Source organism: Python bivittatus, unplaced genomic scaffold (assembly GCF_059951505.1).
Source record: "Python bivittatus isolate LINGU-HERP-01145 unplaced genomic scaffold, Pbiv_v1 ctg000980_np1212, whole genome shotgun sequence".
In the NCBI taxonomy this organism is placed as follows: Eukaryota; Metazoa; Chordata; class Lepidosauria; order Squamata; family Pythonidae; genus Python; species Python bivittatus.
Genome location: NW_028277125.1, coordinates 53,033,004 through 53,040,682, shown reverse-complemented (window position 1 = coordinate 53,040,682; position 7,679 = coordinate 53,033,004).

The following is a 7,679-nucleotide window of genomic DNA, read 5'->3' as shown; positions in this document are numbered from 1 at the left end:
ATTTTAATTAGAAGAAACTTTTTTAAAAAAAGGTAGGCAAGATAGGGAACCTGGTAGGTATCTGGGGTACATTATGGTATGCAGGCCCCATATCGCCTACCTTCATGCTAAGCATGATTAGACATAACTTAAGCTTCAGAGTACAGGGTGTAACTAAATAGATAATTTCCACCTCAAGCTCCGTGATGAAGAGAGGAAGAGTATGGATTTGTTATGACTGGTACAACTACTAGTCACAAGGTTTTATCATTGTTCTCTACTCACAATGGCTTAGAGAAGGAAGCTAACCTACAGGATTGTTGCCATATTCCATGCTTTCTGCTAACTTTTTGTCCTAGGAACAAAAAGGTTGAAACTTTGGGGAAGTCTGTGAGTCAGGGAGAATGTAATACAGAGTGATTCATGAGTATGGTTCTTCCTTTGCATGTGTCATATCCATCACCAAGTATTGACTATTCCATCCTTTGTGATTTCAAAATTAACTGAGCAGAAAATAAACAATGGTGTAATCTATTTTTGTTCTTGGTCCTGCTCAAAGCCATTCTTATGATTTCAGTTGTAAGAATCCTGTGATTCTTCCACTGTTACTAAACTACAATTTCCAGCAGCTCCAGTCAGCCTGACCAAGAGTAAGGGATTCTGGAGGGCTATTTCATCCTCTCTCAAAATATTTTGACATCTGATATACAGTAGCATCACACATGGTTCTTTGTCCCAGACCTCACCACTGTGGGAAGGGATGTGTGGGTTAGTTTATGTTAAATAAAATACTTGAAAATTCATGTATTCTTTTATCTTATCTTGGAAAGTATAAGTAGCCCTTCTAGTGGAAACGGCACCCTAGAACTACAGTTAGGCTGCACGGTCAAAATTAGTAGGCTGTGTTAACACCTCTAGTGACATAGTAAACCAAAAGACAAAAACATTTTGACCAAAATAAATATATAGAAAGTAAAGAGAAAAGAACCAAGATGAGTCCAGTAATGAAAGGGGAAACTGGCAAGAAAACAAATATTGGCAGAAATTTTAAAAGATTGATTTATGAGATGGGGCACAAGTAAGGTTATAGTTAAAAATCAGAGATTTTTCCTTCCTTCCTTCCTTCCTTCCTTCCTTCCTTCCTTCCTTCCTTCCTTCCTTCCTTCCTTCCTTCCTTCCTTCCTTCCTTCCTTCATTTCCTCTGCACCAATGTACAGATACAACACATACAACATATACAGGATTATTCTGCTTTTTATGAGGTTGGTACTGTACCTCAAAAAGAGCTGGTTTGGTGTAGTGGTTAAAACAGTGTTTCTCAACCTTGGGAACTTTAAGATGTGTGGACTTCAACACCCAGAATTCCCCAGCCAACCATGCTGGCTGGGGAATTCTGGGAGTTGATCCACATGTCTTAAAGTTCCCAAGGTTGAGAAACGCTGGGTTAAAGCATTAGAAACTGGGAGACAGTGAGCTCTAGTCCCACCTTAGGCACAAAACCAGCTTGCACAAAAGCTGTTTTTCTTACAGTACTTGAAGCCTCCAGGAGTGAAGGATGATGAATATGCCAATATGGCAGGAATAAGCATAGCAGGACCACAACTGCATTTTAAGAGCACACTGGGACCAAACAATTCTATTCCCTCTCAGGCTTGCAATAGTTTCTCCTCCTCAAGCTGCACTCCTTCTAGGCCACATCCAATTTACCTGGAAAAGATGGATTGCCTTGGCAGGCTGTGGAGGCTCTGAAAGTAAGAATTTCTTCTTTTATGTGGGTGGCAGGTATTATTTATATTTCATCTTGCAGAGTTACCAGGGTCCAGTCTCATTTTTTTTTCAGAGATGGAACTGAAAATGCAGTGTTAAAAACTACACATTTGACCTGTTTTAGAAATGATTATTTGTGATCTTCTCAAGGTAAAATTTAACATGAGAATTTATTTTAATTTATTTATTTATTTGAATTTATTAGCCGCCCAACTCCAGTGGACTCTGGACAGCATACAGAACTGGAAAATCCATAAAAACAGATAAAACATACTTCCCTGAAGTATGAACAGAATAACAGAACTTCCCAAATCTTCTAGATTTACTCTGCAATTGATATCATCCAAAATATCTTCCATTTCAACTGGACTTGAGCATGAATACTTTTCTTTGGACTATGTCCTTGGAATGCAACCCTACAGATGGCTTCCACCCCCCACCCCCCCGGCCAATGTGGCTCTTGGAACCCATACCACTAAAACTTAAGGGCAAATCACCTGACAGAAATATTAAGCCCATGAAAATGCTTAGCATAGCATTTTTTTAAAAAAAGCAAGAAGACCCTCACTCCCTCCCCCAACCAATCAGCCAAAATAGATCCCATCCACTTGTATGATAATCAGTGCCATTCTTCTTCCTGCTGTAGTTCTTGGCTGCCAAAATGTATGACTCCTAGTAACAAAAGTATCCCTTTCCCTGCTATAATCTTTGGAAGCAGCCACATTTCATCAGTTCTAATTAAATTGGTGGATACCTTTGGGTTTAGTACAAGCATTTGATTGTACTAAATGTACAGTTTCTTGTGAGCCAACGAGGAGCTGTGCTTGACAAAGCTAGGTTCACAAGACATCACATGACAAATTTTCTGGAGTAACAGCAGCTGTTAACCCAGGAGAAAGCCAAGTTCAAGGCATAGTCATGTGAACTCTCCTTGGGTTATTTTTTTTTAAATTATTCATTAGGAGTTAGTATATTGTCAAGATAAAACACAACCCTGATTATCTCCCAAGGACCTCTACATGGTTGTAGCCAAGCCACAATTAGCCTCAGTTCTTCAGTAGGGGGATAGCCATGATTTATTGTATAAGTTACCTTACATAAACACAATAGCTTGCTCATCTGACTTGTATGCTGTATGCGAGGGTCCTTGATTGTTTGAAGCTGGCCTTTCCATGTGTATGTTTATGAATAGGTTCTAGTCACAGTTTCAGATGAAGACAAGATGATTGGAAGCATTTTTTTCACAGGTAAGATACTGTATAATAAAATGTCGAACCAAGACTGAAAATTTAGTCAGGAAGTTCATTGCTTGATTTTGGCCAGTCACTTTAACCTTGCAGGTTTAAAAGTGGTTAAATGTTGGCCTGCCACTTGCCTTATCCTTTAATCTCTCCAGTCTCCTAGCATTACTGTGTAGCTCAGTGTATGATCTAGGACTTTACAGAAATTGGCACCTCAGATTGAACAAAGAACTGTATTCACACATACATGAATTTGAGTATAGCTCTCCGATTATACCTCCCAAAATGCAAGGCAGTTGGGAAGAATGAGTGGGGCAGACAGAATGTGACAACATAAAGGGAGGGGGGTCAGCATGTGAGACCCCATCCTTCATACAGTTTTGATATCTCAAGCATTCAGATAAATGTCTGAACAGGACTAATTTAATAAGGCTAAAAGGAAGAGAGAGAAAGAACAATACCATATTTATGATCTGGGGGTCTGCACAACCATGCAGAAGCCAACCTGAGTCCAACCCAATATCTATTTGAGATCCTCCTGAGCCTGCTATGATTGGAATCTTGACAAAGGCCCAGGGGTGTCTATAGGATGCAGCTACCACAGTGAACTCAAAACTCCACCTGGTTTGTATGTGTGTATCATGCACACTTAAATAACACTTTCATCTTGACTATTTGACCACAGCCTGAAGACACTCCTGCAAACCCAGTAGAAAACTTTTACCCGTTCTAGCCATGTAAGAGAAGAATTGATGTCCTCTTAACTGATTTTTTTTTTAAAAGATACAACATTTCCTTGATTTATTTTTCTAAAACTGTTATTTCTCAGAACTGTTTACTTCCAACCATGAATGCCAAGCATGTTCCAGAATAGTTGTTTTTCCTATACCACATACCTCTTAAAGAAGGGGTTTGACATTTATATATAGGGTTAGGATCATCAGCCAAGTCGTCATTTCCCAGTCTGAGATTCCAAGCATGTTCTGAAAGACTCATGGATCTCACAGGAAAAGCAAAACAAAACGTGCATTTCCCATTTCCAGCCACATGGAGCTAGAAACCCAGCTTCTTAAATTTAAAGCTCTGGTCTTCAATATATTTACCTATTTACTTTTTTTTTTTAAGGCATTATAAAATTTAACTAGGAGAACAATAATTAGGAATGTATTTCCTAACAGAAGTAGCTTAGGAAACGCACACACAGAAACTTCTTTTCCTTGTGTATTTTCATTTTTTTAAATAAACAGTATCTTTATTAAAGTTTTAAAAAGAAAAATAAAACTAACAAGAACTAATAATTAGAATGAAGAGAGTATCTCTCTGTTTCTCTCCTCATGTATTTTCAGATCCTTTACATGAGACACTGTGTGTACATCATGATAAACTCTGTACAACATGATAACAACTTGCAAGTTGGCACAAGGAAAAAAAGGTCTGATAATAGTGAAATGCGGACTTATCTTTTGTACAACCTCTGGAAATCTTGCTGTTACTGCTGGATGTTGGTCACCAGTTTACTATAAAAGTAATTTAAGGGACATTTCTGATCTAGCTCTGAGTAATGTGGTGTCTCTTTATAGCACTAAAACCAGCTGGTTTCAGATGGCAGTTTTTCCAATAGTTGATTTGGCACTGGAGGAAGTAGAAGAAAATGTAACCAGGCAGCAAAACTGAAATATGGATGGATTTATGGCCAGAGTTACTTCCAATTCTATTAATCTTCACTTAACATTTCATTTTAACATTAAATTAACATAACATTAGCTTTTCATTTATTGGACTGGTACTCTTCCTTTCTGCTATGGAATCAGTTAACAGTAAAAACAAAAAAACAATTTTGCAGACAAAGTGGATAATGCTAAAAAATGTATACTGAAAAATTATGGTAACAGTTAAAAAAAATGAAATTAATACGATTTATTGATGAAATTACTTCCGAATAATACTGGGCAAGAGAAGAAAAATGTGTTTCTGTCTTGCTGAAACCCTTGCTGTCCATGCAAGGACAGAAGCAGCATAAGGGAACAGCCTCAGAATCAAAGGCAGCTGAGATGAAAGCAACGATGGTTGCACTGAAACCACCCACGTGTGTCTGTGTGTATGTGTCTGCAGGGTGCGGTAAAAAAAGTCAAGATGGCAACTACAATGATGCAATCAAAACGTTTGCAATGCATGTAAAAAACAGGTGGGGCTTTGATTGCGGCTGTTATCTTGACGTTTTGAAGAAGTTGGGTGAGGCAGATCATGCCTGGAGAGTACCAGAGTAAGTCTTCTGGCATCTACTCCTGAAGATGATGTCAATGCCAAGGATCAGATCCAGAAACTTGCCCAGCACATCCCAGGCATTCAGAAACCAACCTGCGTAACAGCCCCAGAGCATGACTAGCAAAACATCAGCCTACACTCATTGGCTTGCATTACATTACCAGAAGTAATTACCAGAAGTTATTTCACCAATAAATAGTAGCCCTGAAAATTTACACTCTGTGATAACACAACTTATCTTTATACCCTTTCTGAAAAAAAGAGAGAGAAACCAACCACAACTCCAAAAGGAATATATTCCAAAGTTTGAGAGCAACCCGGGGGAAGCACTTTTGATACATGAACTTCTGTAAGCATTGGTCTCTTCAGAAGATTTCTCCTGCAGACTTTACCATGTGAGCAAATTCACGTCTGTCAGATAGCCATGCTGAAGCTGTTTAGAACTTGCTTTGAGTTGGGTCCAGAAAACACCTGGTAATCAGTGTAGCATTTTCAAAATAGTATATTATTTTGATCCATTAGTGAGCCGGCCAGCTGCTGGGTTTGGAGTAGAGCTGAAGAACATAAGCACTGGCATCTGCTGGGTGTGCTGAGTCAAGACAGCCTATATTCAAAAGTTTTCTTCTTGGAAATACTGAAATAAAGCCATAGGCATCCACAAGCAATGGGGGTCAACTCTGCAAGATGTTGGACGCAGTGTCACATAAGAAGCCCTACCATTTTTGTACGTGAATGTGATGGGGTGAGGCTTTGTGACACTGCAACCACTGTCCTGCAGATTTTGACCTCCCTGTGGATGCCCTTGAATAAAGCCTACTTGAAATCAGCAATTTAATTGCTATTAATGACAGTACTGCTATACATCCTTCCCTTGCCCATTTGAACTAGGAGAAAAGCTTCTCTGTAGGTTTACAAGTCTGACAGGCATTCTTATGCACTCTCCTACCAACCACATAGGCTGTCATTGAAAGGACTAAGGACAGCTAGTTAAAGGCATTGAAACCAAAGAATCACATACCCCTGAAGCATTTCCTTTTTTATAAGAACAAAGCAAATCAAGATCAATGTTTACACTACTGTGATTTTGTTTAAATGCTTTTAAACCCTCTGGAGCAAAATTTCTCTTTTTCTGTGTGTGTAATTCCAGACAGGGGGCACAAGTGGTAAATGCTGCCAAAATGAGTGCCACTGAGAAACAAATAGAAGCTACTAGCATGTTGTGGAATTTTTAAGTTTGCAGAAACAAAATAAAAAACATTTTTAAAAAAGCAAAAAAAAAAAAGGCAAAAATCCTCCCCCCCCCCCATCCAAACAACATAGCACATAGTATTCACCAGCTGTGAGGTCCAAACTAGTAAGAGGCAAAGAAAAAAAGGAAGGAAATAGTTGACATAAACATTTTGTTGGATTATAATTCTCATTACAGTATGCTGCTGGCACCATGACCAAAGGTAAATCCAGATCAGCTTGTGCTCTTACTAAAGTTCAAGTAGTTATTTTGGTGGATCTTTTCTTTCCTGAGTTTTATGTCCTTTACTACATCATTTGCTCATTAGTAATGTGAAACACATTTTACTTGGGCCATAGCTCAGGGTCAGCTACACGCTTTGCAAGCAGAAAGTTCTAGGCTCCATCTCCAGTACTCCAGTATCTCCTGAAGGCCATGAGTGGACAACCTGCTGCTTTGAGCCTGCGCTGACTGCATAGCTGAATTTCAGCTGTGATTGAAACAAACTAGCAACACAGATCCAGCTTTATGAAGCAGGAAATGTAAAACATGCAATTTAAGGCCCTATTTGGGGATTTAACACAATTAAAATGAAAGACCCTGCTCCCAAATCCAAAAATCTTGCTTATGGCGTGATCTAGCCCCACCTTCTTTATATCACCAAGACCCCTATTGTGGCCTTCACCTCTCCTCCCACCACCAAAAACAAAAAACAAAAAAACCCAAAACACTGTGGATCCCCCAAAGGAGCTTTATAAATAATGGAAGATTTCTGTATCATCACTTGTTTTTCCGTCCAGACCTTGCATGTTTAATGCATGGAAAAGAAGATGGAAAATTGACATTACTATTCCTTTGCCCAGCTCATACTAACTTTATATCTGAAGGGGGTTGGAAAAATGCATAATAATCAAGCAGGAACTCAAACTAGGGCCTCTAAGCTTTGCAGGTCCTATCTGATGCCTATTCTATGTGCCTGTCAGAGTGGGCAAGAACCAAATAGGTATTTTCTGCAGCAGTCCATCAAGTCAATAAGTATTTGTAAGTCTTACTCTCCAAATATAAAGAAGCCCAAGTGGTTAAACATTTTATTATTTTGCATAGCTGAAAAAAAAGCCGTAAGTTCAATAGATATTTTGAATTAGTAAAGATAATTCTAGGCAAGTGAATGTTTTGGCAATTAACTCAGCTGTTTTTAT